At 40.6% G+C, this 25,729-nt stretch overlaps 1 long non-coding RNA gene across 1 annotated transcript in view; it reads left to right on the top strand.

Annotated features, from left to right (window-relative positions):
- Nucleotides 1–5,567: 5,567 nt before the first annotated feature.
- LOC140617847 (uncharacterized) overlaps nucleotides 5,568–25,729 on the top strand; it is an 81,152-nt gene continuing 60,990 nt past the window's right edge. Inside the window, exon 1 of the long non-coding RNA XR_012017993.1 lies at nucleotides 5,568–5,634. This is a non-coding gene — a long non-coding RNA (uncharacterized lncRNA). The remainder of the gene's footprint in view (nucleotides 5,635–25,729) is intronic.

Here is a 25,729-nt window from a genome sequence, read left to right as displayed (position 1 = left end):
GAAATGGATCACAGGCGCTAGAATCCGGGTTGGAGATAAAATGTGTGCTTTTGAACTAGCTGGAAACTAGAAGGAGACCAGATAAGGGTACCATTTTGCTCTGATACCACCTCTGCCTTAACCCAGAGTCCAGCATATAGTTGATGCTCAACAAATATTTATCAGTTGAATGATTGTAATAGAAACTGGAGGAACTGGGCAGTATACTAGAACATGTTCTGGGGAACTAGGGCATAAGACAGCAATACTCTGAGTAGAACAGGGGTATCATACAACTTCTGGTTCCACACAGAGACAAGGAGGTCTTTTTGGAACCAAGCAGGAGTTCTAATCCAATGTGCTTAGATTCTGGGTATATATCTCCAAAAAAACTGGAACCAGGATCTTGAAGAGATATCTGTATCCCTGTGTTTGCTATGGTCTTAGTCACAATAGCCAGGATGTGGAAACAATTAAATATCCATGATGGGTGAATGGATAAAGCAAATGTGGTACTGGGCAGCCTGGGTGGCTCAGCAGTTTAGAGCCGCCTTCAGCCCAGGGCCTGATCCTGGAGTCCTGGGATCGAGTCCCACATCAGGCTCCCTGCATGGAGTCTGTTTCTCCCTCTGCCTGTGTCTCTGCCTCTCTCTCTCTCTCTCTGTGTCTCTCATGAATAAGTAAAATCTTAAAAAAAAAGAAAATAAAAGAAAATGTGGTATATACATACAATGGATTATTATTCACCCTTTTTTTTTTTTAAAAAAAGGACATCCTGCTATATGTGACAACATGGATGAACTTCGAGGATATTTTGCTAAGAGAAATAAGCCAGTCACAGAAGGAAAAATATTGCATGATTCCACTTGTATACAGAATCTAGAATAGTTAAACTCATAGAAACAGTATAGGTTGGTGGTTTCCAGATACTGGGTCAGGGAATGGAGGGTTATTGTCCAGTGGGTAAAAAAGAGCAACTTCTAGAGATCTGCTGTACAACATAGTGCCTATAATTAACAACACTATATTTTGTGGTTAAAGTTTTGTTAAGAAGGTAGATCTCATGTCATGTGTTCTTATCACAATTAAAACAAGAAAAAGTTAGTTGCATGGCTGGCTTGATACTGAATGTCTCATCCTTAGGCCAATGGCCTTTACATTCCTGCTGATTAGACATAGGGCTGTTGTCTGAGCTTGGAATGGAGCAATATGTAGGGCAGGTACAAAAGGCCACAGCTAAACAGATCTGAATAGTGTAGGAACCAGTTTTGCTTGGAACTCAACTGGCTCTGGGCAAACTCATATTTCAGGGCCTTGTTTAAGAGCGCAGGTAGGAAAGGAGATTTAGTGTCACTGTTTTGCCTTCAAATCTTAAGTGGAGTGTGTATAAGAATATGAATATGTATCTCTCTCTCTTTTTTTTTAATGTATCTCTTTTTAAGAGAGAATTTCAGGTAGAGGGAGTAGACAGAAGGAGGGATTAGAGAAACACTCATTCCTGGGGATACACAGAGATATAGAGAGATAGTAAGATAGAGAGATACAGAGGTATTTAGACACACAAACAGAACAAGAAAAATGAAGGTATAGAAAGAGTCAAGGACAGCCTAGTGGAATTTCTTCCTCCCTTCTGCCCACAATTACTCATATGGTTGGCATGACTGAGGATGGGGTGATTCTGATTTTAATTGAAACTCTAGGGGTATACTTCTGTTAGATTTTAGGAAGGTTAGAGAAGTTAAGATTTTAAAAAAGAAGAAAGAAAAGTACCCTCAAAATAGAAAAAAGTACTCTTCACAAAAGAGAGTCATTATGATGACAAAATTAAGTTCAGAAACACAGAAAGTGCATGAAGATGGACTCTAGTCCTGCAGGATGTAAGCTGGGTCCGGGTGTTAGGCCTCACGGGCAAGCCATTGTGTTGGGATATTTTGTTTCTGAGAATCCTCCCATATGTCTATATCCATGTAGATCCCTGATACTATGATGACTGAAAAAATATTTATGAATCAAAACATTAATAAGCAGATGCCCTTTTCATTGCTCTTACTCGTATTCAGGAAAACTCCAGGTCAATTTTCTTCCTGGCAACTCTGCCCCACCTCACATGTAAACAGAAGTAATTATAAATTATACTTCAGGCTAGTCAACAGGAAATCTTCCAAGCCTGGGCTTTAATTCATTTTGGGTGATAGTTCATCTCACATACAGCCCCACCAGACAGGAATAACTTACTTTAATTGGCCATCATTCATGAACTGGAGCGTGGTCTACTTTAGAAATGACACTGCCACTTTATTGTAACTGTATTTCTCTGACTCATGGTTATCTAACTGAAGGGAATAGATCAATTTTTCATAAATCACAAAAGTATGCAGAAAAATAAAGTCGATTTCTTTCCCCAGCCCTTTCTAGCTCTCTATACAATAACAACAAATAAAAGAACACTGAATTCGGTGACCATACAGCTATCCTTGGAATTCTCCCAAAGGAGATGGTCTTAGGTGGCAAAAGCCAGAGAAATAGTGGTCACAACCTGAGGTTGGGAAAGGGAACAAGATGGGCCATTTCCCAAGGTTTTTTGGCTCTTAAATAGGCTAATGCAATCAAGACTCTTGTAGCCCTACTAATAGCAATTGCTTTGTCCGATAGAGTCTGTGTTCTTTATTAGGGAGCTGTTCCTAGGGACTGGGATGATCCTATATGTAATGGCATTAGGACTCCTATGCCTTTCAAATACCAGGCAGGTAGCAAAGATATGCCGCGGAGTGTGGAAGAACAGATGATGAGGGGCAGTAAGTCCCTGCACTTTGTCAGAGGCCTCTGGGGCCACACTGCTATTTGGACAGAAGACATTGCCATGAACCTCAGTGTAATTTCCTTTCTCTCCTTTTAATCAACGCCTTTTTTGGAAAAGGTTGGAAAGGCATGGGAGGAAGTCATACCCATTCTGTTGCCAAGAGCTGTGGTCTTCATAAAGACAGGATCTCACTGAGCAGGTTAATCCAATAGAGGCAATGGCATTATGTTAATTCAACCCATGGTCACTCTGGGTCCTCACATGATGGGTGAGGCCTGGGCTTTGATGGCTCCTGTGCTGCCCTTTTCTGGGGTCTCTATACAAATAATTCTGTGGCACTGGTTTAGAAATCCACCCCTTGGGATCCCTGGGTGGCGCAGTGGTTTAGCGCCTGCCTTTGGCCCAGAGCGCGATCCTGGAGACCCGGGATCGAATCCCACGTCAGGCTTCTGGTGCATGGAGCCTGCTTCTCCCTCTGCCTATGTCTCTGCCTCTCTCTCTCTCTGTGTGACTATCATAAAAAAGAAAAAAAAGAAAAAAAAGAAATCCACCCCTTTTCTCTTTGAAAGACAGCCACTTTTGGTTCCACTAAAGCATTTTAGTCATATATTTCTAGAGTATAGAAGAAGTCCTATGGGTAATTAAGAAAGATTTTCTTTTCAACTGGAGAGTATGGTTTTCAAAAAGAAAGAGGAACACAATGTAAGTTAGGAGATGTAGGTACATGTATGGATATGGATATGAGTACTAATGGTTTCTCTTCTATCCAGGATCTAAATTATGCATATTTAAAAGAGAAAATTTTAAGTATCGCCCAAGCACTATTAAATATCTATCCACACAGTTTGGAAGAGAGTGTGTTCATGCACAGAGTGTATTTGGAGGCACTGAATCGCTTTGTGGAGGATCACTCATACTCCCGTTTCTTTTCCTGCAGCTTTTCAGAGTCAATGAGCATCCCCACTCCCTTCCTAGTAAACTCAAGGTTCTCCTACATTAACTCCCATACATTAGGAAATAAATGAAAGTCACCATGTAAGTTTAACTTTGGCGCCAAAGTTTGTTGTACTTTGGGGAGCCTTTTCATGTGTTTGCATAAAACAGACGTGTGTGTGTGTGTGTGTGTGTGTGTGTATGTACATGTACATTATGACACATAAATGTATTTTGGGGTTTCAGAAAAGTATAATTAAGACATCATGCATCTGTCCTCTGTAAATATTCAAGAATAACCATCCTTATGTGAAACTGGTATACTCTGATTTGAAAGACTTTAGCAGGCCACATTTTCTTACAAATTACTGACGTGGAAATATTTATACCTGATCCATTCCAGCAATATATTTCAGTATAAAGTACTTTTACTTTTCCCACTTTCTTCCTAATAAACGGTGCAGTTCAGTAATGGACTCATTGAAGCATACGAGGGTGAAGGGCTTCTTAATTCTAGTTTTGTAAAGAGTGGTTTTGGCTGTTTGATGGAGTCTTCCAGTATGAGAACTTGCTAATTCAGTATTCTGGAATCATTTGTTTGGTTGCCTTCCCTGTTACCACACCTCTGGCTGCATCTGTAAATAAAATGAGTTTGAGTCAATTTTGCTGTGTCTATCTTTCAGTGTTTCAATTTAGTTTTCAAAGGCTGTTCTGTGAGCATACCTTTCAAAAATGGGTTTGCCGACAGGTGGACACAATAGAAAGACAATTTCCCAGTTCAGAATGCCAGGAGACATCTCTGAGCAGTTATGGAGACGGAGATGTCTGGAAAGTTTATTGCCCTTAATTTGCACAGCATTTCCTCCTCTGCCACCCCCTCCTTCATCTGTAGGTGTTAGATCTTTAGGGGAGTTTGACATTTAGCTTTGAGATGAACACAATTTTATTTTATTTTTTGGTTCTGCTTAACAACTAGGGTAAGTTTTCATTGGTAATTTAGCAAATGTCAAACTTTTCTAATAATGTAGATTTGATTTATACAGCCAAGCTTGTTATTCTCACTGCCAAGCCTTAGAACTTGGGTGGCTTTCAAACCAAGGCATCCTGTCTCCACTCACCTTCAAATGCCCTGCACCTTCCTCACTGTCCTCAGCACTCCAGCTTGTCTCTTTCTCACCTGTTCTCCACTCCCTCCGGCACCAATCAGGGTGCCAGTGGGTGCAAATATCAGCTGTTTTTCTTTCTGATTCCTCCTTATCACATAAACAAAAGTCACTTCTCTTGATAAGGTTTCCTTGTCTTCTAATGATGAGAGCAACTTGGACATTTTTGGCTCGAGACCAGGCAGTCAAGATGTATTTGTTGAATGTCCCACTGCATGTATGGGCCTCACAACGCAAAATTCTTATTTGCTTATCCAATATCAATTTTCATTTTTTTTCTGGTAATCCTTCTTTTTTTGGGGATGTATGCCATTTGCTTCACATCGGTGTCCTTCCAGGGTGAAGTGGGCTCTGCTCCCATTTCCTTGTCATGTGATCTACCCTGGCCAGTTGGAGCTTAGCACCTCCCCCCAGCATCCTCTCCCCGCCCCAGGTCTCAGTGATTGGTTAAAGATAGGCATGTGGTCTGATGAGTGCTAACAAGAGCTGACAATCACCAAGAGTAAGGACGTCTTTTCCCATTGGGGTCGGTGAAAAATAAATTGTAGGCCTAGAACTGTGAGCATCCATCTAGGGGGATAGCTTCCCCAGAGCTTGTGTGGGGAGATGACAATACTAGGTAACATTTGGTGTATGACGTGATAGAGACACATGTAGGGTAGGAGATAACACTGTAAGGCTTCACATTATGAAGGACATAGAATTTCAGCCAGACCTTGAAGGATGAAGGGGATTTGGAGACCCAAGGAAGGTCCTTGTGTGAGTGTTCCTCCTTCGACTCTGCCTCCATGACATTTCTTGGATCTCTGTTGGGGTATCTTCTCTCTCCATTGGTTTATTAATGCTTCTTTTTCTCAGGATTCTGTGTGCTTGGATGACTGCTCATCATGTTCTCTACCTCTGGTTCAGTCAACAGCATAATTTTTTATTACCATTTCTGTGTGCAAATGATTCCCAAATCCATTTTTCCTACCAAGACAGACATCAGTTTTAAATTCAAGCACACAGGGGCACCTGGGTGGCTCAGTGGTTGAGCATCTGCCTTTGGCTCAGGTCATGATCCCCAGGTCCTGGGATCAAGTTCCACACCAGACTACCCACAGGGAGCCTGCTTCTCTCTCTGCCCATGTCTCTGCCTTTCCCTCTGTGTCTCTTATGAATAAATAAATACAATCTTACAAAAAAAAAATTCTAGCACACATTTCCAACTGGCAACAATTTTCACCTTTGAATCTCAAAGTCCTCTCACACTTAATATACTAAATATAAGCTCATCATCTCCCCCACTCCTACTACTTTCTTTTCTTCCAAGTTTTAGCTTCAATTTTGGCTAATGACATTATGACACTGCCATTGTCCCCCATGATGGCATATACTCTGAAGGCATCCCAGATTTCTCCCTCTTTAAACTTAAAATTATCAGCCTTGATTTATTCTACTTCCTCATTATCTTGGAAATATATAGTCTCTTCTCCACTGCTGCCTTTAGTTAAATATCTCTGCAGATTTTTTTCAAGAATCTCCTCTTGACTTATGTTACATTTCCCTTCCAGTGTGAGTAAGGTTTTTTGTTCTTGTTTTGGTTTTGCAACTCTGTTTTTCTCATGTCACACCCATATCCTGGGTTCCCTTTGGCCTAATAAGATTACATCCACATTCTTTAGCATGGTGTACAACATTCCTCATGATCTGGTCCCTGACTTCCTTTTCTTACATATTTTTTTTTTTTTTTTTTTTTTTTTTTTTTTTTACAAATCACCAATGTATTCCTAGCCATATCAATTGAATTGTAGTTTCCCCAAACACACGGTGTCCTGTGCAGCACCACTGAATTGCAAATAATATTTGTTGGCTTCAATGGGCAGAAATAATAGTTTCTGGTACTATTTGGGGGAACTTAAGGATACAGGGAGAAGTTGACCACAGTCAGCACTCAAGGCAGAGAGAGACTAGCCATCTTCCCCAAGGAGGATGGAGGTGCAATCTTCTGGGTACAACATCTTCACCAAAGGAATGTGCAGTAGAGGATAATCATAATGTATGAATAAGTGAGCCTCATGGTAGATCTCTGGGAGGCCTAACTTGAAGACCAGTCTTACTTACAGAAGACTGGGTAAGTCATTCCTCTAAGTTTAGGTGGAAATATATGAGGAATCACCTCACCTGGGCCAGGTGCCTCACTTCAATCTTGGGGTTAAACAATGTAAATCCCAGAACGATCAGGTATGAACACAAACCTTATGTATCACTCTTGTGGTTAAGACAAGGCTGTCCAGCTAAAAATCATTCCTGAATTTTAATTGATTATCTAGTCATCTCTGGGGTCATGCTAACCAGATTATTAGACTGCTATAAGGACCATACTGCAAGATATGATGGCTCCCACCTTTGGGCCTTTTTCATATTCCTACTTGGTCTGACTTACCTTTTACTGCCTTCTCTATCTGATGAACTGCTGCTACTCACCTGTCAAAACTCAGTATGGATGCCACGACCTTTGTAAAAATGCCTCTGCCTTTTCATTGTCATTAGGAGAACCAGCTTTTATATTCTGGTTGCACTTCATACGCCCCCTCTTCCAAGCTCGGTGTGTTGTGATTGTCTTTCTTCTGCCCATGTCCTGTTTATCCTGGCCTCCTCTGCATGGATAATGTCTGACACATAGCAGGTGCTCACAAATGGTTTTTGAATAAATGATTGAATAAGATGAAGGATGGATAAGCAAAGATAACAAACCTGGAGAATCAAATATACACAGCTTGCTTATGAGATCTTATTGGAGATATTGTGGAAAATATGTTGCAGAAATTGATTGTCAAGGTCAATCAATTTGTTTCAGTAGTGAAATGCACTAAATTCACAATACTGTGAATTTGATTAAAATATAAAATATCTAAACAACGCATTTATAGGTTCCCATTAAAATGATGTAGAAATAGATTTATTGATAAAAAATATTCAATTTAAATGCCAATCTAAAGAATTGATGTAGGACAAGGACTCAAGGGGTTGACTCTGGGAATAAAGTAGATATACCAGTCAATGTAGGTTAGTGCCATAACAAATAAACAATCCAATGTCTTGACTCAATGGCACTGTAATTGTTACTCATGCAAAATGCAAAAAAGGTCGTTTTTGGTTGGTAGCAGTGCTCTAAGCAGTAAATCAGGGACCAAGTTTTTTCAGTCTTGTGGATTGTACTGGGATATGATTAGAATTATGCGCAAGAATTCAGTTTTGTGGTCCTACCTAGTTTTAAGGGGGTGAGAAAGGTGGCCTTCCTGTATGCCTAGGAGGAAAATGAAGTGGTTTCATGACCACTGAACAGTGTCCCTTTTGTACCAGAAAATAAAAAAGGAGAGTATATCTTTAAAGCAAACTGTACTTCAAAGGAAATCATATTTACAGTTCTATTTTGTCCATCATAGGAAGTGTACTTTAAAAAAAACTGTAAAAAATTACAAAGGCATTGATATTATTTTTCAACTTTGGAAATGGTTGCTTTGTACTCATTTAAGTCGACAGGATAATTTAATAGCAGTGATTCTATCAGCATCATCATCACCACCATCATCATTATCACATCTTCATTGAAAGCCTAATATGATATATAGGTCAGTGCACTAGGTAATGGAGTTTCAAGGAGGCATAAAGGCCTTGAGGATTTTATAATCGAGTTGGGAAGTCAGAGTAACATTTATAAGGTAAATCATAATGCAAGACTGCATGTGCTTAGTGCAAAATGAGTGGCAGTGATATTATGGAGAAATAGGCCACCTCGAGATAGATGTAATGGACTCCAAGAAATATGGGTATTGCCCATATCAGAGAATCATATACTACGAAAGCCATAAAAACCATAGACTAAAAACCTTTAGGAGTAAAGTCCACTTCCTTCATCTTATAAATGAGTATACCAACTCGTCTCTAAAGATGCCTTCCAAATCCTATTCTTATACAATCCCACACTTTTTCCTTAAGATTGGGTTAACTCCATGACTTGCTTTTCACCCAGAGAATGTGGCAGAAATGGCACTGTGCCAGTTTCAGGCCTAAATCTTAACAAGACCTTGCAGCTTCTGCTTTCCTTTTTTAAATACATACTCTGGGGGAAGTTAGCCACTATGTAAGAGGTCCAACACTCTGAAGCAACCATGTTATGAGGAAGCTCAAGCTATCCATGTGGAGAGACCATGTGGAGAGAGACATGCCCAGCTAGCCATGAGACCCATTCCAGTTCAGATGCCAAGCATATGTATACAACAGCCATCTTGAACTTCCAGTTGAGCCAGTCATTCAAATGACTCCTGTGCAGTTGCCACCTGACCTCAACCCCAAGTGAAAACGTGCCGGCTGGGTCCACTCAACTCACAAAACCATCGTTACCTTCACACAACCTTCACACAGCAGTAAATAATTGGAACAAGGAAGAAACTGAGGTCACAGAGGCTAAATGAGCACCCCCCACACCCAAGGGCAAACTCTCTTGGTGACTGAGCCAGGAAGAGAGCCACATTCTTTGATTGACTTGTAATCCAGTGTATTTGAGACCAGGACTTCTCAAATTTTAGTGGGGAAGTTGCTAAGCGGCAGATTTCTGGGCTCACTTCTCAGATACTGTGAGTCAGTGTCTCTAAGGATTTGCATTTCTAACAAGCTCCCCCATGACATTGGTGCTGCAATCTGTTGACCACATTTTGAGTAGCCCTGCCATAGATCAGGCCAGAGGTGATCTTCCACTCAGGTAAGGCAAACAGTATCTGCTGATTTACCATTGTGCTTCTTCACAATTACTTGCTTGCTGTGTTTCCAGGTAAGTAATTGAAAAGTGCAACGTGACAAGCCTTGTTCAGAAAGTGCCCAGTTGCAGCTGAGCCCTATTTTAGCTTTTTCAGCTGTAGGCTGAAGAAACCCATATGGTCTGTGAGAATAGACCCACTTAACTGAGTTCAGCTTTCCCTAGGTATGACAGCCTGGGTTTCATAACCTTGTTACCAGAAGCAATTAGGGGCATCATCCAGATTTTCAGATCCATTTCCCATGGAGACACGCGTTAGGAATCTCCCACAGTGAATTTAATTAGCAGAAAATGTGGCTCAGCCAGCGACCTGCAGTGCAGATAACAGTCATGGCTGCCCAGCGATAGCAGCTCCTTTTTCTTAAAAAATGACAAGTTTCCTAAAAGGTGGTGATGAGTCTCAGCCAGACATCAGGTGGGACTCTGTGCAGCCTGATTTCACGTAATCAAGCAACTCACACATCTTGCTTCTATTCAATTTAAAGGACTCACCTAGGCAGAGATGCTAGTGAGAAAAGATAATGGTTGCAAATGACAGTGTTAGGCATTTCCTTCGTGTATCTGGGCCTGCATTGGCCACTGGTGTATCTCTGCAGATGTTTTGGATGTAATACAATAATCATATTTACTTCCAGAATTGTTATCGAAGATTATCTAATGAGTATTTATATCCTACATTAATGGGGGGTATGCTATGAATTGCTTGAGATATCTCTGCATAAAAAGCCATAGGATTATAGTCTCACACTGTGTGCTGGAGTTTAACCATGACCTTGTTAGGCATTAATGAAAGTCATAGACAAACATTTGTCAAGCGTCACTTGGTGAATAGACCCCTCCCATATGGAATATTTATACTATTATAATACCTATTAGATATGATGTGAGAAATTGATTGAATATGCTACTTGTAGTATAATCCTACATGAGGATTAATGAATATATTAAGTACCAGATGGTATAATTTGGCATTGACTAATGTTATTGGTAAATTGAGAATTTTTAATGTCCCTAGTGTTTCTGGTTTGGACTAATTGATTGATGGTCAAAATTTAGCCATGCTTCCTCATTGATGGGGCTCTGTGGCTTAAAGTGGGTGGTCACAGTGGTGTGTAACTCTGACTTCTGAGAGGAAGATTTTTAGTAATGGAAAGGGAGCTATCAGGTCAGTTAGTAAGTACCAATTCACTACCACTACTTACCACAATAAGCAGCAACAGTTGAAGTTCTCCCATTTTTCTTCAGCATTTCCAAGATAAAACAATATTATGTAAAAAAAAATTGATCAACTTTGATCACACCTATTTTTTTTATCTGCCTTTATTTGGCCACTACTGAAATAGATGTATTTTTGTCTTATATTTGTTGGCTGTTTGCTTCTTTCTCTCTCCTCCTGGTCTGTTCACCAACATTTCTATTGGTATTTTCGCCATCCTTTGTTATTCATTGGAAATAATTCTTTTACAAAAGTTTGTTGAGCCTTGAAAGATGTTGGTCCTTGAACCATGTCAGTAGCATGGGTATGAGGGCACTCAGAAGCATATATGAGCTTTGTGGCCAGGTCAGTTGGTTATATAATGAGGACTGTTCAGAGGCAAAGGTGGGTTTCTGTGAACCACTCCTAAGTGTTTGCATATGGAGTAAATGAAGAATATTTGTAAAAGTGGGACTAGGAGGCAGCTTTCTAAAGAAGTTGAAGTTTCGGGTAATGTGTTACTTTAATTTACATTCACTTTACAGTCTGTGCACAGGAGAATTATTTGGAAGAGGTTTAATTTCACTAGCTGCTGAAAGCAGTAAGGTCGCTAGCAACAGAGCAGAAAGAGCTGGGCTGTTTGTTAATGCACTTGGGCCACACAAGGCAGGGCTAACGGGGGTGGAGTCAATAAACATGCAGTTCTCTGGCTTTGAGGGTTATTTGTTTTACTGAGCCAATATGTTTTTCCTAGTTAACATTTTCTGTAGTGTTCTGTTTTTGCCTATGTTTGAAAGCCTTGTAAATATAGTTAGAAGGTGTGTGGAAGGGAAAAGTATTGCCAACCTCATGTTGGTGGATTAAACTCACTGTGTCTGCTTCTTTTCCCGTGAAATGCAGACATACCGAGCTTGCCTGTCTTTGAAATATAACAGAATTGAACTTAAAATCTGGACTTTCTCAGGTTAGAGGGCCTTCATCTTCAGTAGCCCCCCCCAAAAAAACTCTTAAAATAGCCAGAAAAATCCAAGTTAGTTTTATCATGACCCACCTCAGTTTTGTCACATTTATTGTTTGGAGTAACATGAATGCCTGGGCATTTTATCAGTGAAAGAACTCTATTTGGTTGCAGATTTAGTTTGTTACTACTGGGAAATTTGATTTATCTGTTTTAAGCAACCATCTGGAATAAGTTTATTTGTATTGCATGTCATGCATATATTTATGCTGCAAGATCAAAATCCTTCAATTGCATCCTTTTGAAATTTTATATATTATATAATGACAGTTGCCAACACCACAATGAAGTGATTACATGGCTTTCAAAAATGGAAACATTGTGCAACAGAAAGATTACAATGTATAATGAACAAGTTCATTTACTGGAATATAGATGTGGTGAATAATGAAATGCATACACTATGAGCTGAGATGAATCTTCTGTCATTAGAAATACAATTACAGTGTATTGAAATTTCCAAGGTCTAACAAAAGTAAATAGATATATTGTTATCCAGCCAAAAATAGATCTAATTTATTTGTGAAAGTTTTCCTTAATTATGTCATAAATATATCAAATAGCTTATGGTTAATAAAAACTGCAAAATATTGAAAATGCATATGTATACAAGAGTACATTTGTGTATTTTTTAATCAAAGAGCAGTATTTGTCTAGGTCTGTTCTGTATATAATCTGAAGTCTTCCCCGGTAGCTCTCAAGTGCTCTGCTGTTGTCCCTTTATCGTACGCTTTCCCTATTTTTTTGAGAACACGGTTGCCTTTCCTCATGTCTTAAATATTCCCTAGAAAAATAATTTCATAGGAAGAGATCTGAGGAACACAGTCATACAAAAAGATGGGTTAATGGAACACCACCTTTGCATGTATGTAATGTGGCAGATCTCTCCTGACATTGGAGTCATACCAACTTGTGTTGAAACACCAAAATTGCTACTTCCTACTTGACCATGAGTAAGTTACTTAACCTTTTTGAATTTTCTTCTACAAAATAAAATATGCATTATATTTCTTTTTTTTAAAATAAATTTATTTTTTATTGGTGTTCAATTTACCAACATACAGAATAACACCCAGTGCTCATCCCGTCAAGTGCCCCCCTCATTATATTTCTATAGGGTTTTGGTGAGGATTAAATGGTGTATTTCATATATGGCTCTTGATAAAGTGTGTTGCTCATGATGAGTAAATAATATTTCTTCCTTTCCTCTGCTATAATCTTCTTTTCTTTTGCTGATTGCAATGTGGTCTTTTTGGCCAAGGTAATTAGTTTCTCATGTCCTCTTCCTTGTTGTATTAGGTAGGACATTTCAGCTACAAGTAACATGATACCTACCTAAAAGTAGCTTAAACAGTGAAAATGTTTATTATATCACATCGCAGCAAGCATAGCAATGGGTCAATAGGTGGTTCCAGGGATGGGAGAGTGACTAACGGTGTCATGAAGGATCTCTCTTTCTGCTCCCCACCATTGCCATATTGGATTGGTCCTTTAGCGCTCTCTCCTCATGGTTGCAAGATGGCTGCTACTGTTCCAGGCATCACAGGCAGCCATGGCAATATCCAGCTGAAGAAGGATGGTGTCTTTTCCTTGCGTCTCTTTTTATTGAGGTGAAAAAGTTTTGCTATCTATGATCTGTCTCCAGGAAGATTTCCCCTCAGGTCCCACTGGCCAAACTGTGATATTTTCTCATGTCTTAGTTTTAAGAAGAGGCTGGAAAGTAGGATTTTGGGAGGCTCTTTTTTTGAGGACTAGGACTAGGAAAATTGGGAAGGCTCCCAGGAGCATCTTCCTCATCCCTAAATCATGTAAAGTACTTATTTTGATGGGGTAGTATGGGGATGAAATGAGGTTATGTGGCAGATATGTATATATATTTATCAGTAATGGATCATTTTAAGGAAAACTATGGGAATGTTTCTTGGAAGGTGAGGTTATGTGTATCCAACATGTGACTCATGGGGCAGAAATTGATTTGAAGAGCAAAGAATGCCCTCGGATGTTCTTCCATTGTACCAAGTGAGTGGGAATCCTTTTGCTCAAGACCTTGGCAGGAGAGGTTTGGGGGGTATAGAATAGCCCGAGACTCTGTCTTACCTTGGCTATGAGTAAGAAACAACTATCTAGAGGACTAGATTTATGGACTAGTGATGGATAAGGAGCTACAGAGAAGATGATGAGTGATAATGTCTCTGTTCACCCAGGGACCCAGCAGTGAGATTTTGGGTGGTGGGGAAAGCACCAGCTATTTCCAGAAGGGCCAGCCCCAAATATTTATATTTTGTTCATATATTCTACAAATATTTGAGTACCTTTTTAAGCAGGCATTGGGCTAGGTGCTAGAAGTTTAAAGGACAATAAGATAGTCCTTGTCTTCAGGGAACTCCTGGTCAAAATGACCAAGGCAGTTATGCAGACAACTTTACTTGGTTCAGTTTATTGGGTAATATGTTCTAGATGTGCTAATGGTGAGCATGGGGCCTATAGCTCTGTGTGACAGAGGGCTGTCAGAAAGTATCCGTGTTGATGGCTGTAAGGTTTTAGTTAATAAGGGAGGAAGAGGGCAGAAGCCTATTGAAATAGGCTTGTGAAAGCCTATCAGGAATTACTATCATGAAATAGTAATAAATTACACCATTGACTGTATTCCATGCTTTTTATATATATCCTCACAATCTTTACAACAGCCAGGCAAGGAGGGGAGCATTGCACTGTACTTTCCTCCATTTTACAGTTGAGTTATCTGAGATGTGGGAGGGTTAAGTGCCCTGACCAAAGTTGAATAGTCAATGGAGGAGTTGGGATGGCAGGTTTGAGGGGGAGTATATGTTCTGTTTGCTAATCATACTGCCTTCCTATTGCCCCCAGCTCTCTGGGGGCAGTCAGCAGTCAAGAAGGTGACATGGGAGACACTTCATCAGGTTGCATAGAGAAGTGCTATATGTCACTGCTCAGTGTTTGTTACACTAAATTTTCTGCAAGTGGTACTGCAAGCTGGTACTACATCCCTCACTGGGTAGGTCACCTCTAGAGCAACACCTGAGAGGGAGGATTGGAGAAAGAATACAGATCTTGCAAATTTTTTATGAAGAGTTCAGATAAACCCCCCTTAGTCTAGCGTTTTGTCTAACATTTATATTTGATCATAGAGTGAACCAATTCAGAATCCTGTGTACTGTGATGCTCTGCATGTTAGAACATTGGTTTATCTCGTGGAAACTCCACTGCATACCTCTTTTTTTTTTTTTTTTTTTTTTTCATTTTTGTATTGCTTAGTTTCTGTATTTAGCAGATAGGGTTTTCAATTCAAGCCTTTAAATCCTGGCTCCACAACCTGTTAATTCTGGAATTGCTGATATGGAATCCTGTCTAAGTTAAACTCTCAAAGCCTTAATTTCCATGATTGGTTAAAAGGTTCTACTGATAGCACATTTTCAGTATTACTCATGGAGGCAAATGAGCTAATATTTGCAATGTGTTTGGCACATCCATCCCCCTTGTCTCCTTCCTTATGCCTTAAGTCACCTGCAAATTTTCAGCCAGGAAAACTTGACATTTCCGAGTCTGTTAGTTTAGCCAGGGCCCTGGGTTGTAACCCAAGCTACATATTAGAATTACTTGGGGGAATTAAAAAAATACAGGTGCCCAGGACTCATTCTGGACTAGTTAAATAAGAATCTTTGGGGCACATTAGTACTTTGTTAGTACTTTCCCAATTGACTCTAAAATTCAGCCTGAACTAAAAGCAGACAGCCAAGCTACAGATACTGCTTCTCAAATTTTAACGAGTGTACAGATTTCCTGGGTTCTTGGCTAAAATTCAGATTTTGATTTGATAGGTCTAGGGTGAAGCCTAAGACTGCATTTCTTTTTCTTTCTTTTTTTTTTTTAAAGGATTTTATTTTATTTATTTTATTTTTTATTTATTATTATTATTTTTTAGGATTTCTTCCCCATTCAGCCCCCAGAGGTGAAATGGAGAGCAGAATTCAGCGTGATGCTACAGGATATTGGGAGTGCAGGTATGAGTCAAGAGAAGGGCTTCCTAAACATCTTTCGCCATTTGAAGGATGGTAGGTTCCTAAGCTCCCTGTTCACAGCAGGACTGCCTCGCACCCCCTTGCTGGAGGGCTAATTAGACTGATGGCATAGTTACCAACACTGAGCCTTCTTGCCTGGAAGGGGATGACTTTAATAGAATGTAGGGATATGAGGAAGCAGCAAGAACCACCAAGGAGGCTTTTGAAGTTGTTATGATCTGTGATGTGGACACATTAGCATACAGGTATGTGGAAGCACTAATCATTATTTTGTCCCAAGAAGGACAGCTAGGTTCAGAGGGTGCACATCTGAAAAGAGAGGAGGGGATCTGATGCATGTTTAGTTAGTCCTCCCTGCCTTTTCCTGTGGACTGCCTCCACCTCCATGTCATATCAGCTCTGGCCATTGGACCTGCTCTGGTACCTGCTGCTCCTGTCTGTCGTCCTGGGCCATGGTTTCCAACTGGAATGTCTATCTTCTCTGCTGGTTCAGGGGTGCGTTTGGTGCGTTCTCTCGGAGCTTTCTGGATCTCCCTGTGCTGTGGGCAGTGGGAGTGGAGGTGGGTTGAGGTGGGAGTTTAGGACTCTTTTGCCTTAACAGGGCCTGCCTACCACCCCCGAGGCTGCCCTACAAACTGTGGGGTCTCCTGGGAGATTCTCCCAAAAGGGAGAACCCAGACACCTCTCTTCGGCTGATAGATTGCCTCTGGGTCCTCCCTACCAGCCCCATCCCAGGAAGGTTCCTTTCAGCCTCAGCCACCGTGGTTCAGGAAGTGCCCCAAGTCACACCCTGTTCTGAATCCTCCCTACTTTATGGCTTTTGGTTAGCAAAACAAACAAAAGTAAAAATACTCCTTTTTCTCCTTTGAGCCCTCCAAACTTTTTTTTCTTTTCTTTTTTTTTTTTTTACATTTCTGGTTTTGCAAATGAAAGCTTTGGTTTGAACAACTACTCCTTTCTCTCCCTGAAATGGGCTTCCAGAGGCAAATTTGGAATTAGGACCCAACCTGAATTTTTTTCTTCTCCCCACCAAGCTCCACCCCCAAGCACTGGCAGCCTCAGCTGGAGTGGGAGGGAGGTGGGCCGGAAGGGGCAATGTGAATCACTAGCAGTGAAAACATATTGGGTAATATTTCAGACTATCACACCACTGTGCTTTCTGGGCCCATGAAGCTGCAGAACTTGTCACTGGCCCCTATACAGGCCTCCTTTGCTCTTTTCCTCCTCCGATTATTTGCCTTTTGCCTTTCCTTTGTCCCCTTCTTCCTGTCGTCCTTTGTTCTGGGTTCTCTGCAGAATTACAGGTCAGGCTGCCAGGCCAAGGAGATTGAGCAAGATAAATAAAGTCAAAGATACTTCACCTTTTCTCTTCTGAATTCAAAGAAACAGCATTCTCAGACAGCCCATAGTCTTTTTATTTTCAATTGTCAATAGCTTTGAGAAGTTTCTCCTCTTTTCCTTTTAATTCTTTGTAAGCTGAAGCAAAAGTAAAACGTAGGGGAGTTTGCATTTCCTACAAAATATTTCTCTTATCCGTGGTTTTAGATGTCAAGCTTGGGAGAATATTATTGTGACTTTAATGGAGTCTTTTTATGTTTAAAGCTAGTGTGTGCTAGCAGGGAAAATGTGCATACATTGAGAACTGTTCTCTGGAACTCAGCATATAGGTATGTTTAAAAGATAATGATGCAGCCAGAAGGGAAGATCTCCTTCAGCGTGTTGGCTGCCATTTCCAAATGCATGCAGGTCTGTCTGTATTGAAAAATCTTTCTACCAACAGGCAGGGGAAAGTGCTGCAAGTCTGAGAAGCAAACTGTAAAAATGCAAGCGGCTGACTGGCTAGAGCACAGTGAGGCTTAGGGGAGGGACCTCGGGAAGCCAACTGTGGTAGTGGGCATGTAAAGAAATGAGTTTTATTTTGAACAGCATATTGCGTTTGGATCTCTTCTTGATGGCTAAATGAATGTGTCATAATAGGATCCTAAAAATTAGCTTTGCGGTAGGTTTTAATATGGAGATCATTTGTCTTGATCTATCTTTTTATTTTTCCTATCCAGAATGCTTTTTATTCAATTGGCTTTTTTCTTCTAATTTAGTTTTTATTGTTGTTTTAATTAGAAGCAAGACCTTTATGTTAATAGTCCCTTATATGTATTTATCAGATATTCTTTGTGTGTGCTAAAGAAACATAATGATCTGAGACTCTGCTGGTAAAACTCTAATCCTTGATTTGGGTGCTGATTGCATTGGTTACCATCCAACCTGGTAAATTTTAGTTTGTCATTTTTCTTTTTTTTTTTTAATTTTTTTTAAATTTTTATTTATTTATGATAGTCACACACACACAGAGAGAGAGAGAGAGAGAGAGAGAGAGAGAGAGGCAGAGGCGCACACAGGCAGAGGGAGAAGCAGGCTCCATGCACCGGGAGCCCGACGTGGGATTCGATCCCCGGTCTCCAGGATCGGGCCCTGGGCCAAAGGCAGGCGCCAAACAGCTGCGCCACCCAGGGATCCCAGTTTGTCATTTTTCTATTTGAATGTCTTTTGTCAATAAATAGCTTACTTAATTTAATTAATTTTGAAGAGAGCAAAGTCTCGGGGCAATTGATAAAGGTATATAATGTACAAAATATTAAAGATACAGGGAATTTAAGAATATTCTAACCCATTCCCTCCATTTTGCCAATGGAGAGGAAAAGGAGTCCAGGAACTTAAAAATGCTAGCTAATAAGCAGTAGAGGCAGAATTTGAATCTGGGGCCATATTTTCCATTATGCTGTCTGTGTAGCAACATACGGAAACTGTACTAGATAGTGGCAGGAGTTTCTTGGTTCTTGAAACTAAACACTAGGTATATATCATCTCATTTAATCCATAAAACACTTCTATTGGGAGATGGGATTTTCATTCTCGTTTTTTTCAGATCAGTAAACTGAGGCTTCTCAGGACAAGGGATGTAGTCTAGGTCACACAGTGATTATCAGAGTTCAGATTGGCTCTCAGGTCTCTCTGACCCCTGACCTCACTTCGCAACATCCTGTTGTCATCTTTTTTCCACACCTAAAATTTTTGATTTTGATTTTGATTATTTCTGGACTCAAATTTTACTTTTTCCTTTTGGTGTGAACAGGGTAGGAGAAAGGGCAAGGTTCTGTGGTGAATAAAGTAAATAACCAAAGTTTGTCTACATATATATACAATGTATATATACATATATATATGTATGTATTTTGTTGTTGTTTTGTTATTGTTGTTAAAAAACTAAACAAATAGGGACGTCTGGGTGGCTCAGCAGTTGAGCGTCTGCCTTCGGCTCAGGGCATGATCCAGGGGTCCTGGGATCGAGCCTGCATTGGGCTCCCCACAGGGAGCCTGCTTCTCCCTCTATGTCTGTTGCTCTCTCTCTGTGTCTCTCATGAATAAATAAATAAAATCCTAAAAAAATTAAACAAATATATCCCAATTATTTCTTTAGGTATTAGAGTCAGCATTCTATCTACTTAAACAAGAATTTTACCAACCTTGATATGTGTAGCTATGAAATGAAGCCAGTGAGGACAGAGGCTGCTGGAAAGAACTCATTCACCGAACAAATATCTCTTCAGCCCTTGAAATGGAACTCACAAGTTTCTGTGGTGGAACAAAAATAAACTGGGAGTGTCTTCCCACCCCAACAACATGTCCAGAAAATTTTCTCACATTTGTTTAAGGAAGCAGATAGTCAGCCCGAGGATGCTAGCCACTGTATTGCATGAAAGCCAGACACCTTCACTCCAGAATTATGAGTCCAGCTCAGTGCTCTGTGAAAATAGGTACTTTTCTGGATGATTTTGTGATTGCTTTGATGATGGGGTAATACTAAATGCTGTCATTACTGAGCTATAATGGCCGGAAGTAATTTTCTCCCAGCATCAGGGACCACAGACAACTTGTTCTGTGCCTGTTATTAGTCTACGTTGGAGAGAAATTCATTTGCTAGGGGAAAGTTATTAAAACACTCTAATTCAATATTTGTGTGAGAAATAATAAAATTGATAAATTACAGGTGAGCGAGACCAGTGAGCTCTGTTGTTTCTTTCCTCTGGGACCCACTACAGATTTCTGATGTTTCCTGTGTTGTAGCTTCTTAGACAAATGATTTGTCTGTTTGAATGTGAGATTAGAGACACGTGTCCTTAGCATAGCAGCCCAAAGCAGCCAGAATATTTGGTAGAATATTGTCATTCATGGCTCCACCATTGTCTAGAGGTGACCAAAGCCCTATTTTGTATAGCACAGTCTTGATTTGTCCACATAAACAGATTATGCTTGGAGCCACTGAGGCTAACTCTTACCTGATCCCTAACTAGTCCCATCACTCAGAGTTTAACAATTTGTGAGGGAGCCTAAACTAAGTGCACGAGTGATTTTATTTTTCCTTGATTTTCACATTGAAATGCACCATAATTTTTCTCATGCTTCTTTGAGAGTCCTTCTATGGTGTTTTTTTTTTCCCCCTCCTGCTTTTCAGGTCCTTCAGCTCCTAAAAGAATACCCTAATGAGCAAACTTCTTTTCTTTGATGTGTATGCTTTCTCCTTCTCTGATCTCATCTACTCTCTGGCCCAAGAGTGCTTCTCAAATTTAGTGCATTCTGAATCATCTGGAGTGTTTGCTAAAATACAGACTGTCAGCTCCAACTTAGAGATCCTAACTCCTAACTCAGTAGGTCTGGTGTGGACCTCAAGATGGTGCAGTTCTAATCTTTTTCCAGAAGATGCTACTGGTTTGTAGGTCATACTTGAAGTGGTGCTGCTCTGGAACTCAGAGAATTATATCTAGGTAGATGATATTATGTTCTAGAGCTTTCTCAAGAACCTGAAACTGATTTTTTCAAACTTCCTTCTGGAGGGCTCTCCTGGCTGACCGACTAGAGTCTCATATGTAGACTGCCCTCAGGATCACTGCCCCATCTTCTCACCTTCCTGTGTTTACTAACAGTGCCTCCTGTTGAATCACTATATTGTACACCTCAGCTAATATAACACTGTATGTGAATGATACTAGAATTAAAATAAATAAAAATAACAAAAATAACAATAACAACAAAACCAGTCCTCCTTTACCACAGGTAGCCAAGATTGAAGCCTCAAAGTTCATTTGCTCAATTTTCTCATCCTTTTTCTTTTGTCCCATTGGGTGCCATGTCCAGCAGTGTCCATTTAAGAAATGACCCCTATGGTTGCCCCTGCCACAACCACTTCTGTATCTGTGGAGGTCTCTTCTGACATTGGCCCCTCTTATACTCTCTGATTTAGTTATAGCCATAGCAAGCATTTAAGTGCCCTTCTGTTTTTAAAAGTGCCAAGTTCTCAGCCGAAAAAACTGTTTACTTCTTTTTGACCTCTAACATGGCTACAACTCATGGGTCATGGATGAATGAAGAGCAGGATTACATTATTTTAAAGACTTTGGTAATGTAGATTTATAAAGGGGACCTGAAATAATCTAGTTTAATCTATACAGAAGGTTCTTGGGATAAATTGGGCTAAGGCTGGATGCTCCTCTAGTTTTTTCAGCTCTGCCCAACTGCTTTTGAAACCCATGTGTCATCTTCACAGATGGAGTGAAAATCCTACTTGACGGTCTTATTCTATCTTATTGTTTAAGACCACCCCCCCACCCCCGCCCCACCAACTAATAAGCTAACCATAATGATTATGGTCACCTGGCTTCCTAGTAAAAATCTTTAGGTCTAACAGAAAGTCTGGGATATTTAAGGGACATTCCTTAAGTTAATGAAGACTTGGGTCAGTGTACCTGAAACAGAAACTGACCCATGGAATTAAGGCATCTAAGCATCCATGAATAATTTGGATTTTCAAGGCTCTTCCTTTTAAAGCATGACCAATTTTTGAAATGTTTGCTGAAAGTCTTTCAGGAGCATATCATACATTTCTGTACTTTAGATTCAGAACCAAACTTGTCTTTCCTTGATAACTCACAACAACCAGAGCAAATGCCACTTTTTGTGTCATGCAGTGTTTTTCTGTCTTTTCTCCAGCTTCCAGGTGGGGTCTTGTAGGTGGCTAGCTAGCCTCCTGCAGCTCTCCTGCCTTCACGATATGTTGATTTTAATCTGCTGGAGCTGGCAACTTAGATAACCAAGTATGCAACAACTATATGCAAAATACATCAAAGGGCTCAGGAGGGGATCCCGGGGTGGCTCAGCGGTTTAGTGCCTGCCCCTTCAGCCCAGGGCCTGATCCTGGAGACCCGGGATCGAGTCCCACATCAGGCTCCCTGCATGGAGCCTGCTTCTCCCTCTGCCTGTGTCTCTGCCTCTTTCTCTCTCTCTCTCTCTCTGTGTCTCTCATAAATAAAATCTTAAAAAAAAAAAAAAAAAAAAGGGCTCAGGAGCTGAGAGAGGGCCTAGCTGTTAAACCATGACCCTCAGCTTTTGTGCTTTATCACAGCCATTTTAACAACCCAGAGTAACTCTTTCCCTCCTTCCTTTAAACCCTCCTCCTTCCATCCTCTCCTCCCCCCCCTTCGTTTTTCTTCCCTTTTTTCTCCTTCCTTCCCTCTTTCCTTTTTTCTCCCTCTTTTCTTCCTTCTTTCTCTCTCTCTCTCTCCCTTCTTTCCTTCTTCTCCCCCCTCTTTTTTTTCCTCTCTCCCCTTTCTTCCTTCTCTCCTTCTCTCTCTTTTTTTGCAAAATAACTTGGGATTGCTCAGCTATGTCTGTTGTTTTCTTGAGTGGAGTTTCCTAGTAGAAGATGGACCTTCAGATGAGTACAACTAAATTACATTTTCACCCTTTCATTAGCTCACCGTGTCTTTATTTCTGCGAAATATAGTCAAGCCCAAGATAAGGATGCTTATTGGAATTTAATTTAAAATAATTTGACATTAGTGGTACGAAAATTCTGGGAGAGAATTTAAAGCCTCCTTTCTATACATGGAACACATTTGTATATTTTGTTTCTTGCAAAACATAAGTTGAAATTGTAGATCATTTTGCATAATGTGCACTTAGAGAACTGGCTTTTGCACTAGTTGTATAAATTGTGCTAATTACAAAAGATTTTTTAATTTAACTGGGAGAGAGAAAGGAGAGGTGTTATAATATTGGAAGAAAACTGTACTATTAATTACCAATCTCTATTGCTGTTTACATTCTATATTGACAAACTTAACTTGCTGAGGGCTAAAAATTGATCTGTCCGGACTCATTTCCATTACAGTTAAAGTCATTATGTGAAACAACAGCAGCGTTTGCAAAGGAGAAACCATGTATCTATCTTCACAATTAACTAGGAAACTTGACAATTTGACATTTCAGTCTATTGGGTCCTTTTAGTAGGGAATATAATTGTTAAAGATGTGATATTCTCAAATGGTGAGTCCCAACACTTATTTAACCTGTGCTCTGACAGTAAGGTTAGATTGTGTACCCCTGCATTAGGAGACCTAAGTGTGACTCTAGACCTTTTCCTTTTAGCTCAAGAGTTAATATATATTTATAGAATCAGGCACTAAGGAATACAAAATTATAAGAAAGGTACAGTCCTTATCCATAAGGACCTGCTATTTTGCTAGAGAGACAAGACAAATGAGTAAAACACATGGTGAAGCAAGTGTGGTGCATAAAGACAGCATATAGGGATTTCTTTCAGGGCTAAATTGCCAGAGCAGATGTTAAATGAAGAAGGATGTAATAGAGATCAGTGTGGACGGGAGTTGGGGGAGGAAGCAGGGCTCGATTGTGACCTTGAGTACTTTCTTAAAAAGGAGAGGGGCCAGAGGCAGAGACAGTTCACTAGAGTCCTGCCCAAGATGGAAGCTATCCAGAATGTATGAAGTCAGAGTGAAGGTTACTAGAAAATGACCTTGAAGGAAGCAAAGGGAACTGGCAGTGTAGCAACTATTCCTGGGACCTGAGAAGACAACATGAGAGTGAGGATCTGTGGGTAGCACTGTGCTAGAAGAGGGATGCTCGTCATCAGAGGCGGTGGCAGGGAAGAAGGGATAGAGAGAGATGTTGACAGGACTTCCACCAGAGACTTTTCAGGAAAGCAGATGTTTTTAGGCTGGGTTCCATGGAAGCAGAGCCTGAGATGGGGATTCTGGTATAGCTGATTTATTGAGAGAGAGCTCTTAGGAGAAAGGGCGGGAGGAACGCAGGATAGGGCAAGGGAAGAAGTAATCAAAAACAGGCTTTCTTTCTCCTAAAGTTGAGACTCAGGCCCATGGAGAGTTCTAGAGAGTCAGTGACACCAGAGAGCTGTTCTGATTGATGAAAAGGGGTCAGGCTTTCATACTCCATGTCCATCATTCATCAGTCATGTCATTAGCCAGCTGCCCGTTGTCTCCAGGATGGGTGAGGGAGGGTGCAACCTCCCAGGTATTTTCAGGCAGGTAGCTTCTTTCTGTACAGGCAATTCTCTGGCAAAGGGAGCAGGCAGTAAGCCTATGGCAGGCAATATCTACACCTCTGGAGCAGGGTTACCCCTGCTCAGGAAAGAGGATTTGGACAGGGCGCCAAAGGATCACCACACAGATCTTCTGACTCTCAATAAAATGTTCATTTTCAAGTTGTTTCTCCTCCCAGTAGGTCACTTACACTCACAAACCAACTCTCTGACAGATGCTTAATTAGAAGGTAAAAACAGTGTAATCTGCCCCCTTCTAAAAGTCCCTCCCCTACTCCCCAATGATCGACTGCTATCATATCCCTTTTGTGCCTGGTTGTGCCTGATTCACAGCCTAAACTAAATATTAAACAGCTAAAGGGTTCATGTCTGTTATAGTCAGGATCCAGAGGGAGGATGGAGGGGCCTTTGGGATCCATCCCATAAATAATAGCTCTGGCTTTTGGGACAGAAATCACTTCTTATTGCCTGGACACACTGGTGGATATTTAGAGGATCATTTTGCATGTAGGAAGACAGATTCATGTTCATCTTCTCAATGATTCATGTGCAAAAGCAAACACATTTTAGTATTATCCAGACCTAAGACAATAAATGCCTGATCCACCTAGAATTTTAATATTTGGTAAGATGGGGGCAAGATTTGTAATCAGGAAATTTTAACCCCGACTTCATATTAGAAATCTGGGGAACTTAAACAAAATACAACCATACCTATGTGGATTAAACAAAATCTTGGTGTAGAGAGAAAATCAGTAGGCATTGCTATTTTTAAAAATTCCCAATAGACTATAATGTACAGCCAGGATCTGTTCTCTCTCAGATGGCTGTTATTATTCAGCAATCTGCCCAAAGCTCAGTGGATTAAAACAACAAGCATTTGTTCTCATTCTTGAGTCCGAGGGTATCAACTGACAGTATTTCTGGTCTAGCTGGGCATGCTCATGCCTCTGGGGTCAGCTGTGTCTAGGGTAGATGGTTCCACTAATCTTGGTCAGGGTCTCATGTGGCTGGGGTCATCTGGCTGGTAACTGGTCTAAGGTGACTGTAGCCGAGACAACAAGATTCTGTTCCATGTGGTCTCTCATCCTACAGGGTACCCCAGCACGTTCAGATGGTGACCTGGCAGTGTTCCAAGAAATAAGGCAGAAACACAGAAAATCTCTTGAGTTCTAGGCTCAGAATTGATAGGGCTTCCCTCTACCCCATTCTGTTGGCCAGAGAAAGTCCCAAGGCTGGAGGTCTATAACTGAGGCTAACAGTGCTTTCAATCTACCATTTAGACCTAAATCTCTAACTTTATGTGGGACAACTGACTTGTCAAAGCAGTTAATTTAAGCCTTAGATATTTTATCCACACATCTGTTCATGTCTCCACCCTTTCCCTTGTCAT

This window comes from Canis lupus, chromosome 26 (genome assembly GCF_048164855.1).
Source record: "Canis lupus baileyi chromosome 26, mCanLup2.hap1, whole genome shotgun sequence".
In the NCBI taxonomy this organism is placed as follows: domain Eukaryota; kingdom Metazoa; phylum Chordata; class Mammalia; order Carnivora; family Canidae; genus Canis; species Canis lupus.
This window is presented reverse-complemented; position numbering and strand designations above follow the sequence as displayed.